Source organism: Lactuca serriola, chromosome 2, assembly GCF_051521515.1.
Source record: "Lactuca serriola cultivar US96UC23 chromosome 2, Lser_US96UC23_V15, whole genome shotgun sequence".
NCBI lineage: Eukaryota > Viridiplantae > Streptophyta > Magnoliopsida > Asterales > Asteraceae > Lactuca > Lactuca serriola.
This window is the reverse complement of record NC_136409.1, coordinates 16,803,328-16,820,340: the sequence shown is the minus strand read 5'-3', so window position 1 is coordinate 16,820,340 and position 17,013 is coordinate 16,803,328. Positions and strand designations below refer to the sequence as shown.

Below are 17,013 nucleotides of genomic sequence, written 5' to 3'. Positions count from 1 at the left end.
CCTAATTATCACCCAATTAGAAAAATTAGGGCTAGGATCCAACAATAACATTTACATACTAGAAAAGGGATGCCGTAATATAACATGCAAATAAATTGAAGGTAAGTGAATGACGATTCACTAATTCTCCATTTCAAAACCTTAACTATTAGTCCTAAATGTATTGAGAATTCCTAGGTTCGGATGAGATTCATTGAAACTATTCAATGGCATGTTTAAATCTTGATATGCCCCTCTTGTTTGTGACTGGGATACCGAGGATCACAAAGCGGGTGTGAATTACCATGCAAATTCACATGGTGCCTTCATCGTAACGATCACCTATTCGATGTGCTGGTAAACCACACACGCTCTATCGAACTATGATAAACAATGAATCACCCTTTGGCACCTTTGCTTAGAACCAATTAGTGTGCCGGTAAACCACACACGCTCCACTAACTTCTTAGCAAGGGTGCAAAGTGTAATTTCATGGGATTGTATCAATTCACTTTTCCTAAAGTAACTAAGATTGGGAAATTTTAAAATATGTGTAGTTACTTTGTATTACTTATTATACATTTAATGAGAGGATGAGGTTGCCCTATCCTACCCGTTCGGCTAACGACCCTCCACCAATCAAGCAAGCGGTGGGTGTGAGTGTACACCCATTAAGCGCCATTTTATAGGCCGCAACCTTATACCCACCTTATAGATTGGCTTCGTGAATGAGGCCTACTAACGGTAAGACTAGCATTTAGTTATACATACATATATATATATATATATATATATATATATATATATATATATATATATTATTCTAGTAATATCATATTAGTATAGGGTTGTATTTTAAACCTTTCAAAATCTAGGGTTTGAAATTTAAATTTTCTAAATTAAAACTTTTAATCACAAAATATAAATTTCAAAACTTGAGGACAAGTTTTAAACATTTAAAACATGGAGGATCAAATAACAAATAATTCCAATTAACAGTTAATATCCTAATTATCTATATTTGATTTTATTCAAGATTTCTTTTTAAGATAATTACCAAAATAATTAAAATAATTAATTAATTATCATATAAGGAAATTAAATATTTTATTAGTTGATAAATATCTTTATTTAGATCAAGATAATAGTCATATATATCAAAAAATCGGATTAGGGTTGATCTAATATGATTAAGGTAAGTTTCCATAAGATAATTATGGAAAAATCCCGAATCTAGCCATTCCTGACGCTTGGTCTCGCCGAGTGCACAAAGGGACTCGCCGAGTCAGGCCAACTCGCCGAGTCCACTTTGGAACTCGCCGAGTCCATGACTCGGAAACACAAAATTCAAATTTTGCAGTTTGGTTTCAGTTAATCAAGCAACAATTTAATGAAAACCAAACCAGTCTCTGATACCACTGATGGGTTAAATAGGTTAAATAACAACATTGAAACAGATCTAGAACCATACCTTTGAATTCCTTGTTGATCTTGTAGTCTTGGAGCTTCTAGAGTCACAATTGTCACTTCTCTAATGGCTTACAAACACCAATAGCAAGAAAGATGATTTAGGAGAGAGGAGAGGGGAGGAAATCGGCCAGGGTTCTCTTACTTTTGGTGAAGTGCCGATTTCCCTTAGCCATGGGGTCTATTTATACTTGTAGACTCCTTAAGGGTTACAACCTGAACCCTAATTGGATAATCTTCTCTTAAGGCTATCCAAATCCATTCCATAGATAACCCCTTGGATGATTTTGAAGCTATCCTAGCTTCTAGAATCCGTCCCTTGTATATCTATATGGATTTACAGTCTAAAGCTTAACTATCAAACACTTGACAGTTTATACCCTCTTATTTAATTAATCTCTTTAAGTCACCAAATTAATTCCAATTAATTCTATGACTTATATTAATCAAATCAATATATTATTCTCATAATATATTAATAATAATTACTCTCTCTTAATAAATCATCCTATCAAGTTGCTATGGTGAAGGCAACCCAAAAGGACCATGCACAACCGGGTCAAATACTTGCCTAATATAGTTGCACTCTTAGACACTATTCCAACAAATCATACACGCGCTTTCTGGCGATTCCCAACGGTTGGATTGGGAAAGCATCGTAGGGCCAGTATTTGGTCTAAGGTTGGTCAACGGATCGACGCCTTTAGCGGCGACATGTCGCCACTAAAAGAGTCGTCTCTAATGCCTTATCACAGGAACAAACCCTATCCGTTGGATTATTTGCAGAACCAAGGGTGAGGATTGAAAGTAGCGTGTCTCCGACGGATAGCCGGTGGTGATCTTTAGCGACGACAACTGTGTTTTAGCGGCGACACCAAAAGCGTCTACTCTGGTGTCGCCGCTATTGCTCATGCCGTCGCAAAAAGCGACGTGCCTAATACTCCAAATTCTTGTTGTGATGGTATAATTTGCTAAAAGCAATACATAAATTTAGTTACATAATTTTAATAAATAAATTTATATATGATATATAATAGAGATCAAATATAAGTATTTTTAATATAGAAAATGTAAATAGAAATGGTAAAATACTTAAAGGGTTGATATGTAAAATAAAAGATTGTATCGTAAAAAGAAATAGAAAATACCTGAAGGGTTGGTATGTAAAACAAAAGATTCTATGAGAAGTGATTGTTGTTTGTTGTGGGGCCATTAAAATTTTTGCAAGTAAAATCAACCCATTTCTAAAAATGATTTCTAAATCAACCCATATTTGAAAAACTCTCCATGTGACATCAAATTTTATTTCTGCAAGACAGCAAGACACTTATGGCAATTGAATATCGATAATTCGACATCAAAAAATTTACATGATTATTAAGAATCATTTATTTCACACGATTTACCAATAACAAAAAAATAATTAAAAACACACAATCACAATAAAAAAACTAGAACGCTAACTATTAGCCCTAAATGATATAATTTCGGCTCCATTGCTGCCTGGCCACAATCATTATTAAAAACCCACAATCAGCATGCATGTCCGACTTCCTTAATTTTTTACGCATTAAAAATCAGGCCGTTTGAAGCGAATCTACTTTCCTTTACAAATTGGTCAGTTATCTGGTCAACTCCTGCACCTAATGCACCAATTTCACCATTTAGAAGAGGACTTGGATCCAATGAAGCATATGAAAGTAACTCTTGATTTTTCTGTAAAATCTCCATTTCTGATTCATCCAAATTCACCCATGCTTCTATTCCTTCACCACTTTTCGTGTCCATTAGAGTCACAAGATTCATGAACACTGGCGAGCCATCTCCTACAATACCTGTCACCCAACTCGGTTTTCCCCAACCAAAATCAAGTTCATAGAAACCCATCCTACACCAACTCGTAAAACCATAGTTATCTATGCCCCCTGTGGACCCACCCATTTCTTCTAAAGATTTCTGCATTGCAAAACACCCTTCATCACCTTGTGCTTTCTCCACAAACTCAGCGTCAACTTTCGAAATACTTTCACGCACCTTATTCACCAAACTGTGCAAAGGCGTCTCATCACTAGGGAGACACACAGCATTTGAAATCCAAATCACATTACCCATGAAGTTATGTGACAAGGTGGATTTAAGTTTGGACCGAAGATTCACAAAGTGTGATAAACTAGAAGGCTTCTGGATACCACTTGCTTCTTTAGTTGCATCCATTGCACACTTCCATATCAAACTAGATACAACCTCAACACGACTAGGGCGTTGCACCCCGTTACTCTTTGCCCTTGATCTCAATCTAGCGATAGCATCCGACCCAAATACAAACCTCTTTGTGGAACACTTTCCTTCCTTTAACAACGACCTACCCAAACCCTTGAATATGTCTCTGAGCCATGATCCTTTTGCAGGGAAGAGAGATGGAGTGGTGAAGTTTGGATACTCGACTTCTTCAACTCCACGAGCCATGTTACTCCATGCTTTCAGAAACATGTACACCGAAGCCCCATCAACGATTCTGTGTGAAATACATAACCCAATGGCAATCCCACCACATTCAAAAATGTTCAGTTGCACGTTTGTTACCTGATTACCAACACTAGACTTGTCAAAGCTAGGTACAAATGGCAAAAAGCCATGGATCAAATGGTGATCAGGTTGCTTTAGAAATTCGTCAAGACGACACTGGACCGAAGCTACAATATAGTTAGCACCAATATCGTTACAATCAATAGAACCCTCGTTCTTGAGTGTTCCTGCAAGTGGGTAAAACTTAGTCAAGGTCTCAGATAAAGACTTCTTTAGAACCTGTGACGTTTGTAGGGCTTGATTGGAATTGTCGCCATTGTTATTAGGGTAGTATATGATGAATGGTACATAAGGACTTAAAACAATCTGATCTAACGCAGAAAGATCGAATGTTTTCAAATGGGATGGTGTTGGGGAAGAGGGTTTGATGTTTTCTTTGGAAATGATTGTTGTTTCCATAGCAGAAAATAATGGTTCGAAGTCTAGAATAGGTGAATAGAAGGATATGATAAAAGATATGCCAGAGCGTAAGCCATTTTATAGTGATGAGGTTTGATGATAGATGGGAGTCGGTGGGCAAATCGTGCACCTCGTGTATAGAATAAAAAACAAACAACTTTTTGTGGGTTCATATTGTATAGAACTTATTAATTTATTTTTATGTGAAATTTATTTTTAATTCTTTATAAAATAAGAAGTGCTTCAAATTTAAACAACACTTCATTTTTTTGGATTTTGTTTGCTTTTTGCTTGACATATTGTCTCCATATCCCTTTGACATGATGATTAATTTATTAATTGTCGTTATCAACTATTAAAAACTAGATCAGTTCTGACGGCCAAATCCGTTGGGAAATGGTTAAAAACGGACACATTTCAAAGAAAATCAATTTCATCATAAAAGAAACATGGGAAAATATTTTTGACCGATTTTCAACGGAAATAGGAATATATTACCGACTAAATAAAAAACAGGTATATATCAATGAAACTGCATCATAAGGGTTTTTTGTTTTTTTTTGTTTTTTGTTTTTTGTTTTTTTGTTTTTTTAATGACTTTTCCCATGAAAACCCAACGAAAATTGGTATCGACAGAATTTCATAGTGACTCTTCTGTTTACCTTCCTTCGGATTTCCAACGGAGAATGGGAGGTGATAGATTTCCGGCAGACTTTCTTTACGGACAGATACTAAGTTTTTATCAAATTTCGTGAGGAAATTCATAACTAAGCCATCGGTAAAGTTGTAGATTTTTAATAATTATTTAAAATACATATTTTTTTTTTCTACTCAAATAAATATATAATCTAGTTTTACAAATTCAACTATTGTCCAACACAATATTGAAAATCTGTAAAATCCCTTACGTATGACTTCATTAAAGAGAGTATAAATAAATAAGGCTACATGAGCCAAATACATACAATGGGCTAAACAATACAAGCCTAAATACAACAATACTAAAGTATATCGTCTAACATCCCCTTGCACTTTGATCGGGTGGGAAATTCCGAATGTTCAAACTGCTTTTGAAATCGTTAAAGAGCGCAGACGGAAGGCCTTTGGTGAAGATGTCGACATAGTGAGCGGAAGAAGGTACGTGAAAAACTCCAACTGCACCACGATCAACTAGCTCACGAACAAAATGAATATCAATCTCGATGTGTTTGATGTTGCACTGGGTTTGACGTCATGTAAACCCAACTAACATTATCACAATAAACAATAGTAGCTTTGGTAGGAGGGTACCGAAGCTCTCGAAGTAAATTACGAACCCAACATGTCTTTGCAACAACGTTATCAACGCCGCGATACTCCGCCTCTGCACTAGACCTTGAAATGACCCCTTGTCGTTTAGACGACCATGAGATGAGATTATCGCCAAGAAATACACAGTATCTTGAAGTGGATCGCCGCGACATGGGGCACCCGCCCCAGTCGGCGTCTGAGTAAGCACGAAGATCAGACGTCCGAGAAACATGAAGTTGCTGACCATGTGTAACGCCCGTAGATCCGGGCTAGTCAATTTAGAGGCAATAAGTGTCAAAAATGACTTTTCGGCAAAATATTATTTAGAATAAATAATCTTAATCAAGTTGTAGTATATGTTACAAGGTTTCCGTACATATAAAGACCACCGAAATCTGAATTATAACGAAAAAGTTATGACCCGTCGAAGTTTCACGACGGAACTAGCACGATACCGGGAAGCGTAAATAGTGAATTTACAATAGAGTGAGATTTAGCCTTAGCGATCTATACAAAAGTCGTAGAAAACGTTAAACCGAGAGCGTCCATAAAAAGAACGCCCAAATCTGATTTCGTATGAGGAAGTTATGATTTTTCGAAGTTTCAGCTCAGTAGTGTACAACCTGAAATTCGAGTAGTAGATTGAGTGGTTTTTAGCTGACACAACCTAAACGAGAATCGAAGATCTCGTTAAGAGTAGCATAATGAGAAAAAGATGGGCGAAAACGGATGTCGGATGAAGAAGTTATGAATTTTTAACGGACCAAACGTGTCCCGGCCCGTTAAAAATATAACTTTTAAAATAGAGTCAAAATTAGCCGACGGAGTCTAAACGAAAGTTGTAGAGTATGTTCCCTCCTTCGCGTGGATATAAAGAAAATCAAGAACGGAGCTCGTATGCGAGAGTTATGATTTTTAGAAGTCGGAGTATGAATTTGCGAAGTTGCTGACGTGGCCGAATCTTAGCTGTCCCTTGTTGCCCACGCCTCGCTTCGAATGGGTGACACCTGTCCTCGCATATGCCCCGTGTAATCCAAAGACGCCCAGCGTCAGAGTACGCCTCACGTATCAAGGCTCGTACGCCCAGCGGTCTGCTGACTTGTGCGATCCGAAGCTGTCCACGATGCACCACCGAAGCCGTGACACGCGTCCACTACGCCCAGTGTACTCCGAGGAGTACGCCCAGCGTTCCGAGGAGGGGCGCCTATAAAGAAGCTGCGAAGGCAGCCGGTTTTCTTGCACCATTTCCACTTCTCTCTCTAGTTTCTTTCTCTCTCTAAGGGTTTTAACCCTCCCTAAAGTCTAGGTGAACCCCTAGCACCCGAGGCTCCCGGAGTCCCGAGAAAAAGGGTCTTTCGGTTTCGAAACGCTGCCCCGAGCAAAGCCTGGTTTTCTTTAAAATCTGTTGTAAGTCAGCTACGCCTACGCTATTTTTAATATAGCTTTTATTTAATTATAGTAACGTTATTAGGAACTTATAATAAATAGTTGGGCTATTATTATGGGGTATATGAGTATTGTTTAACGCTTATATAATAGTAATAATAGCTAGCCTATGAATTAGTCTTGGTGAATATTAAACTAAACCCTTGTGGTAATGATACTAGGTTTTGTCGAGAGAAATTGTTTTAAGAGTAATGAAACGCTGTCTGAATTCAGAGTCACCACCTTATCAGGTGAGTGCATGGTCCCTTTCATCTTACACATAGATATGAAGTATTTAATATAAATTACGTGCTGTGAGTGCATGGTTACTTTCATCTTACACATAGATATGAAGTATTTTATATAAACTATGTAACATCCCGGAAATTTAGAAGTAGAGTTGAAGGGCTAAAAGTGTAAATAAGAAGGTCGACTCGGCAAGTCTATGGTTAGACTCGGCGAGTCGATTCGCGTCTCAGGTCGCGTGAGAAGTGACCAACTCGGCGAGTCGCATGGGTGGACTCGGCGAGTTGGTGCTGAGTGGATAAAACCCTAATTCCGGGGGTTGAGCCCTATATAAAGAACATAATACCCTCTCCCCAGCCTCTTTACTCTCCCTTGAAGTCCAAAAACCCTAGCTTTCGGTTGTGAGAGAGAGTTGGAGAGCATTTAGAGCCTTAGAGGAGGAAATCTTGGACGGGAAGTGAAGAACAAGAAGGTTGGAGCAAGGCGCTTTGCAGAGATTTAGCTTATTCTTCAGTTGGAGCTTTCATTTGAGGTAATAATCTGCTGTTTGAGCTTTTGTGCATCTAGCTCTATCATTTGTGGGGTTTTTGGGGCATAAATGAGGTCCATCTCAAGTTTGGTGTAAGATCTGAGGTTGCTACCTCAGATATAGGTTGTTAATGATCTAGAAAGCCATAAAGTCTATGCTCAAGAGTTGTTGGTGAAGTTCTTTTGTCCCAAACCCTAGCCCTAGAGTATATTATGCTTAGATCTCTTTGGATTCACGTAAAGTTTGCCACTTTACGTGATGGATGGCTTGTAGAAGAGTGGATCTATGGATTTGAGACCCTGCATGGCTTGGAAAGACTCTGTATGGGTTAAGAGCTAGTGGTACTCGGCGAGTCACATGAGTGTACTCGGCGAGTTGTATGAAGAGAGGCAGAAACTCGACGAGTTGGAAGAACAACTCGACGAGTTGGTTGAAGATAGCCTTGGACTCGACGAGTCTGGTCGTGAGGTCCTAACCTTTCCTGGTTGAGTTGTGAATCGATGAGTCAAGGGACGACTCGGTGAGTTGAGCAGGAAGTGACTCAGAGTTCGTGGGACTCGGCGAGTCTTGGGGCGACTCGGCGAGTTGGGTCGCGATATGGGAGTTTTCAGAGTTGAGGGACTCGACGAGTTAGCGGGCTGACTCGGCGACTAGGGTCAGTCGGGAAGTTTGACTTTGACTGAGGACTTTGACTTTGACCAAGAGTTGACCAGTTAACTTCCAGGGGTAATTTGGTAATTATTGGTATTTATTGAGTTCGGTCTTTTGGTATTGTCAGTGGTGGAGTTCGTGTCAGAGGTTGGAGCAGCGTGATCTTACCTTTTCAGTCAGTAGTTGCGAGGTGAGTTATCCTCACTATATCAACAGGGTCTAAGGCACCAAGGCCGACCCTTTATCGGATTGAAATCCGGGTATCGTTGTTATGTTGTTGCTTTGCTATGTTTGCATCCTGGTAGTTAGGATGGTATATGTTAGAGACCTGGTTAAGGTCGGTATCCTGGTATATAGGATGACGATATGTTAGAGACCTGGTTAAGGTCGATATCCTGGTATATAGGATGATGCTATGCTAGTGACCGGTTAGGTCGGTATCCTGTTTAGAGTATGTCATGTTATGTGATCTGCTAGATCGATTTGTTTGGATGTGAATTGTTATATGATTGTATGTTTATGTGCACATGGTTGTTGGACTGGGGTTGGGTTGAGGCGGGTCCTGCTTTGTGCTGTAAGCCAACATACCCAGGGCGGACCGGTTATCCCGAAGGCCCAGCAAGCGGTCCGGATAGACTGTAGGCCCCGCGAGGGCGGACCAAACGTGCCGAGGCTCGAAGAGTGGACCAGGCCGACTAAAGGCCCGACGCGGGCGGACCAGACATACTATAGACTTAGAGAGTGGACCAGGTGGGTTAAAGGCCCGGTGCGGGCGAACCAACCACACTGCAGACTCGATGGATATGGCTAGACTCGGAGAGTGGACTAGGTGGACTGAAGGCCCGGTAGGGCGGACCAGTCACACAGTAGACCCAAAATGCATGGCTGTTATGTTCGGTTGTGATATGTTATGCGTGGTATATGTGGTTGGTATTTTACGGGTATCTCACTAAGCTTTCGGGCTTACAGTTGTGGTTTAATGTTTTTCAGGTACTTTAGGAGACCGTGGCAAGGCGAAGGCGTGATCGTACCGCTCCTCATGTTTATGTTTTACGATATGGTTCTGGGAAGACTCTGATAATAATTGTATTGAAAACCTTTTTGTAATGACTTAACGAAAATGGGTTGTTTTTGAAAAGTTTAAATTGGCTTGAATTTTTAGAGTGTTACAAGTTGGTATCAGAGCCTTGGTTTGAGTGAATTGGAGGAACATTCGTGTGAATCCAGTCTCAAATCAAGGAGAGTTTTCAAAAGAGAATTTAAAATGGTTTTCAAAATGGGTAAAGGAGGACGCGGAGGTACGATCAGCTGGAGGCAGTAAGTAGCCCCAAAATACCATGCAAGTTATTTGTTTATGTGATATGATAAAACAGCATGCTAGTACTAGGTTAGGGATCTTCAGGAATTGCATGATAGTGTTGCCTGATTTGTGATGCCTGCTAGCCTAGGGTTTCTTTCTGTATGAGATTTCCAGTGTTCCTCTAGGAGTGAGGGTCGAGGGCTTGGTATGTCTGTTCTTCACTAGGGTGTTGTGGTGATACTTGGTATAAATATGGGTAGGTGTGGAAGGTAGTATGGGTTCGTACTACTGAAAGCACATGACCCATACGCGTATCAAGGAAGTCACAACCCCTAGGGTTGGGTTGAGAGTTGGTTCCCAGGTTAGTGGGAGGTTTCTGATGTCTGCGGTGTTTTCAGTATGGTGGTTACAAGGCATGCTGGGAGTGGATCCGGGTCAGGATCGGGAGCAGGAGAGGGCGATCAGGGTGGGTCAGCACCACCCGAGGTTATCAGTCAGATGAGCACAGGCGAGTTGGATGCTAGAATTCGTGAGATCCTGCATGATGAGGTTGCTGCGATGTTCCGGGCTGAGTTGCCAGAACTGTTTGGGTCGATCAAGACCGTTATGGTTGAGTATTTTGATGAGCGTTATGCAGCTCTTATAGAGACGGCTGCCACGGCAGCTACAACAGCTGTAGCAGCGGCAGGAGGAGGAGCCGGTAAAGGTTTTTAGTATCGGGACTTCGATAATACGAAGTCCCCTACCTTCGATGGAGTTCAGGACCCGATTGTTGCTATGAGATGGTTGTCAGACGTGGAGGTGTGTTTTTTCATGTGTTCATGCCCTGCTGATCAGAGGGTGAGGTGTGCTTCGAACCTTTTGAGGCTCGGGGCGAAGGATTAGTGGAGGTTGACCACGGGATCATATTCTGATGTGCAGCGAGCTGCGGTTTCTTGGGATCAGTTCAGAGAGATGTTCAGTACTTGCTATGTTCCGCGAGTTGAGAGGGAAAGATTAGCTCAGGAGTTGCTGGAGCTGAAACAGGATTCGGAGTCGGTGACGGAGATCACCAGGATGTTCACTGAGAGGGCGATGTTTTGCCCGGAGTTTGCTTCGGAGCAGGCTCAGATGTCCCGATATCTGAGTATGCTCAAGAGGGATGTCAGGCAATTTGTGTCTACACAGAGGTGCGAGAACTTGCCAGAGTTGCAGGAGGCCGCTCGGTGGCGTGAGTTGGAGATTGAGTTACAGATGAGGGGGCAGAGGCAGGCCCAATGCAGTCGCAGCCGACACCAAAACGGTCCAAGATCGTTGTTTCTAGCTTGGGAGATCAGAGCAGCCGCACTTGTGGGAAGTGTGGGAAGGGTCACACCGGAGTTTGTAGGTCTGGTGGTTCATGTCATAAGTGCGGAAAGGAGGGGCATTATGCGAGGGATTATCGGCAGACAGTCCCAACCCATGATATGAGGATTTGCTATCAGTGTCATCAGGTTGGTCACATGAGGGCCAACTGTCCGCAGCTGGTTGGGAGGTCGGTGCAGGCTCCAGCACCGGCCACGTTGAGGATTGCGGGTGGAAGTCAGGGTGGAGCAGAGCCTCCGAGGGCTCAGGGTCGTGCTTTTTAGCTTAGAGCAGAGGAGGTCAGGGCAGTGCCGGATGCAGCTGCGGATATGTTTCCTTCTTGATATTTGTTTGTCTGGTGATTACTATGGAGTATTGTATATCTGCTAGTCTCGTTGTGTGATTTTTGGTATTGTAATTATTGTTCCTTGAGAGTTATGGTATGGTTAAGGGTCTTGGTATTGGGAGTTTCGTTGGTTATCATCCATGGGGTTTATTAGTGGGGAATCAGGTTCCTGGTCTGAATGTCGGGTAGCATATGCGGTCTGAAGAATGGTTAGCTGAAGGTCGGACTTCTTTCAAGTCCGAGATGATCGGTGTTGATATGGGATTTTATGAAGGTTGTTTGTTCTTGTGGGGATCGGTTCGTGTGTAAGGGAATATGTTGTGTAGGGAGGTTAAGGGAGGTCGGTTATGGCGACCAGTGGTTGTTAGTCAGTTCTCTAAGTGGGGAGAATTGGAAAATTCTCCGGAAGATCGACAAGCATGAGAGGTTGATTAGCTGTCTGGGATTCAGCAGTGGTTCTGTCAGCCAAGAGCGTAGGCTGGTATGAGCAAGTGACAGGAAAACGGGGCGGGATACAGACCAATGGTTTTGTAAAAAGGGCGTTTGATTGTGGAAGGCCTAGGTTCAGGCCAGGATTGGGTATGTAAGATGGAGTTAGAGTTCGGAACCCCTAGAGGGCTAGAACAGTATGCATGGAAGAGTTTTCCATAGAGATAATTCAGGATGTTAAATGCTAGTCGAGTAGTCCGGATAGACTGAAGGCCGGTGGGCGTACCAGTCAGGCCGAAGGCTCGGGGATGGTCCAGACAGGCTGAAGGCCCTGGAGGGCGGTCCAGACATGTTGAAGGTTTTGAGAGTGGTCCAGATTGGCTGAAGGCCTGGAAAGGCGGTCCAGTCATGCTGAAGACTTTGCATGTGTTGATAGATCTGTATAAGAGGATGAAATGAGTATGTTGTGATGTGATAGCATCAGAAGGTCTAGCCCTGGGTATTGATCATGATTAGTGGAAGGTAGTGCATGGACCCGAGAGTCCTTGCGAGCAGATTCAGAGCATGTGGGGTGCATGGGATAACAGTTATGCTATAAGGGAATGGTGTAGCGTTGGGCGAGCACCGTGACACTTGTCGTTGTGACAAGGCAGCTGTAACACCAGGAATTTAAAAACAATTTTTCGCATTTTCTAAAGGCAAAATTCATTTAATATTCATAAAAACATCATTGTTTGTAATTCATTTCATAACATATAAAAACCCCAAGATCACATAATATAAAATCCCGCGTGTGTGCACTGATCAGGCCGGCGCCTTCCCGCGATCCTCACTAGTACCTGAAACAAATAACACCAACACTGTAAGCATAAAGCTTAGTGAGTTCCCCAAAATACCACATCAAACATATTAGCCACTCGAGGCTACAACTCTGTGGATCCGTGCACCCATACTCTGTGAACCCTCAGGTTCTAACTTTGTAAACAAGCATAGCATAAATCACATAGAAGAATGCAGTGCAACACATACATACATAGCATACAAATACTCTATCATATAACTCTGGTTACCTACTCAAGGTAAAGTATAGTGAGAAGACTCACCTCGCGTGTCTCGATATCTCACAACCCTGGGAATCCCTCGTGCCCGATTCTCCGAGCTCTAATCCTCCTATAACATTATATGTCCCTAGTTAACACTTCTAATGTTGACTATCCCTAAGAAGTCAACACAGGTCCACTCTGGTCAACGGTCAACGGTTAACTTTGACCGGACTCGGCGAGCGCTAGGGCGACTCGGCGAGTCTAGACGTCCTCACCAATTCTCTAAGATTCCCTTTCTACACGTCGAGTATCCCCCCCTGACTCGACGAGTTCCTCCTGGAAGAATCGCGGGGCCACCCCGACTCAACTCGCCGAGTCTGAAGAACAACTCGGCGAGTCCCAGTTCGACTCAGACCACCTGTTAACCCTCTTTAACTCGCCCTGACTCACCGATCCAACCCATAACCCGGACAGGACCATTCTAAGGCAATCTTCAAGCTACTCGCCGAGTCTGTTCATCGGACTCGGCGAGTCCATGCCATGCAACTGCTCAAACTGCTTTCTAAGGTCAGATCTGTTCCGGCAATTCATAGGTCTGGCCTTCCTAGACTGGTTCATCACGTAAAGTCCTTATTCCGGTGCTCATAATACACCCCATGACTCATAATTGACGTTTTGACATAAGGCATAAGGATTCCAATCCAAAACCTCCATTGATTCCCGAAAAGCTCAGGCATGGGACACTCTGGACTTCCAAGGGTCCCAATATAGGGTTCCAATCGCTTGGGGGACTAAGGAAACACTCAATCTAGCCACAAAAGGGTTCCATAAACCCTAAATCCATATACACATCAACATAGAAGGGAACAACTCGAAAATATTACCTGAATAACGTTGCTCTGTGTCCCCAACCCTCAGAATATGGCTTCTCCTGTTGTTCCCTTAACCAAGCCTCCTCCTCCTTGCAAAATAACACTTCCAAGATCAATAATGGTCTTCCACCTTGCTCCAGATGCTCACAATCGAATTAGGGTTTCACTCAAAGGACTAGGGTGAATAATGACAGCCATAAGGCCCCTTATATATGTCCCAAACCTGGGAAGTTAGGGTTTCGCTAAACAGCGCGGACTCGCCGAGTCCAGTCGCGAACCCGCGACCAGATCCGCGATCCTACTCGGCGAGTCTGAGATCCAACTCGCCGAGTCCCCTCTTAAAACACCCAAAATCATAAATATAACAATACCTGGAATTCCGGGCTGTTACAACTCTCCCCCACTAGGACTAGACTTCGCCCTCGAAGTCTCACTCTGAAAATAGCTCCGGATGCTGCTCTCGCATCTCACGCTCCGGCTCCCAGGTCATTTCCGATCCCTTCCGGTGCTGCCACTGAACTAACACTAGAGGTGTCTCCTTATTCCTCAGAACCTTGATCTTCCGATCTCTGATGGCCACTGGTCTCTCGGCATAATTCAGGCTCGCATCCACCTGAATGTCCTCTAATGGAACTACTGCCGACTCATCGGCTACACAGTTTCTCAATTGCGACACATGAAAAGTCTCGTGGATCTGTCTCAATTCCGTTGGCAACTCCAAACGGTAGGCCACCCGGCCTACCCTCGCAATCACACGAAAAGGCCCAATATACCGGGGCCCCAACTTGCCCCTCTTCCTGAATCGAATCACTCCTTTCCAAGGAGAGACCTTCAGGAGTACGAAGTCGCCGACCTGAAACTCAAGCTCGGACCAGGGTCTGTCTGCATAACTTTTCTGTCGGCTCTGGGCGGTCAATAACCGCTGTCTAACCTGCTGAATCTGCTCTATCGTCTGAAGCATGATCTTTGTACTGCCCATCACTCTCTGTCCCACCTCTCCCCAACAAATGGGGGTCCGACACCTCCTACCATACAACAGCTCAAAGGGCAGCATACCGATGCTCGAATGATGGCTGTTGTTGTAGGAAAACTCCGCCAAGGGCAAATACGCATCCCGGCTACCCCCAAAATCCAACACACACGCCCGAAGCATGTCCTCTAGCGTCTGAATTGTCCACTCACTCTGACCGTATGTCTGGGGATGATATGCGGTACTAAAATGCAATCTAGTACCCAAATCCTCATGAAATTTCTTCCAGAACCTGGAAGTGAAACGCACATCACGATCTGAAACAATCGAGATCGGCACCCAATGCCGAGATACTACTTCTCTCACATACACCTCCGCTAATTTCTCTGCTGAAGAACTCTCACTAATGGCAAGGAAGTGAGCGCTCTTCGTCAATCTGTCTACAATCACCCAAATTGCATCAACTCCTCTGGCAGTCCTCGGCAATTTGGTGATGAAATCCATAGTGATCTGTTCCCACTTCCACTCGGGAACCTCCAATGGCTGCAACTTGCCATGCGGTCTCTGGTGCTCGGCCTTAACCCTACGGCAGGTCAAGCACCTCTCGACAAACCACGCGACGTCCCTCTTCATGTAGGGCCACCAATATTCTCTCCTCAAATCCAAATACATCTTTGTAGCCCCGGGATGGATCGAGAATTTCGATCGATGTGCCTCCTCCATCAAAGTAGTACGCGTACCGCCCACAAACGGTACCCAAATCCGACCCTGAAAGGTCATCAACCCTCGAACATCAGTAACGAACTATGAAACCAAACCAACGACCCGTTCCCTCTTCTGCACCTCCGGTTGCATAGCCTCAGACTGTGCCCCACGAATGGCATCTAGTACTGGAGCTATCACGGTCAACCTCAAACATACATTTCGTAGTGGAGTGCTCTCCCCCTTACGGATCAACGCATCTGCTACCACATTAGCTTTGCCCGGGTGGTACAGGATCTCGCAATCATAATCTTTGACCACATCCAACCACCTCCTCTGACGCATGTTTAGGTTGGGCTGGTCCATCAAGTACTTCAAACTCTTATGGTCCGTGTATATCGTGCAACGAACCCCATACAAGTAATGACGCCAAATCTTGAGGGCGAACACTACCTCCCCCAGCTCTAGATCATGCGTGGGATATCTCGTCTCGTGAGGCTTCAGCTGCCTCGATGCATATGCTATTACATGCCCTCTTTGCATCAGAACTGCACCCAGCCCCGAAATAGATGCATCACAATACACTACAAAATCCTCCATCCCTTCCGGGAGGGCTAACACCGGGGCTTCGCACAATCTCTGGCGAAGTGTCTCAAAAGAGGTCTGCTGCTCGGGTCCCCATGAGAATGCAACCCCCTTTCGGGTCAATCTAGTGAGTGGCACTGCAATTCTGGAGAAGTCCTTAATAAATCTCCGATAATACCCTGCCAACCCAAGGAAACTCCTGATCTCAGAGGGTGACTTCGGCACCTACCAACTCATCACCGCCTCAACCTTGGCCGGATCGACCAATATCCCTTCCTGATTAACAAGATGTCCTAGGAATTGGACCTCCCGCAACCAGAAGTCACACTTGGAGAACTTTGCATAAAGCTTCTCCGATCTCAAAACCCTAAGGACCTCCCTCAAATGCTCCTCATGCTGCTCTCTAGATCTCGAATACACCAAAATATCATCGATAAATACAATCACTGACCGATCCCACATCGGCCTACATACCCTGTTCATGAGATCCATGAATACAGCCGGGGCGTTGGTGAGCCCAAAAGGCATCACCACAAACTCATAATGCCCATATCGCGTCCTGAATGCTGTCTTCTGTACGTCCTCATCCCGCACTTTCACTTGATGATATCCCTGTTGGATTAATGTCTAAGTCCATAACTATAATTGGTAAGACTTGACCCGACCCGGCATGGTCCATTTGGGTTGCATACCATCATGCACTTGGATGAGAGAAATAAGACACTTATGGTTATTAATATATTATAAGTTCTAGTATATTAATAATAAGAATAATAAGATTATTTAATTAGTATTGATCAAGAATTAATCTAGGATTAATTAAGTGATCAAAAGAAGACTAATTAAATATATGGGTTGATTGTGTAAATCA

At 43.4% G+C, this 17,013-nt stretch overlaps 1 pseudogene; it reads right to left on the bottom strand.

Annotated features, from left to right (window-relative positions):
• Positions 1-2,796: 2,796 nt before the first annotated feature.
• Positions 2,797-4,468, bottom strand: LOC145085990 (epi-neemfruitin B 7-O-acetyltransferse L7AT pseudogene; annotated as a pseudogene).
• Between the last annotated feature and the right edge of the window lie 12,545 nt (positions 4,469-17,013).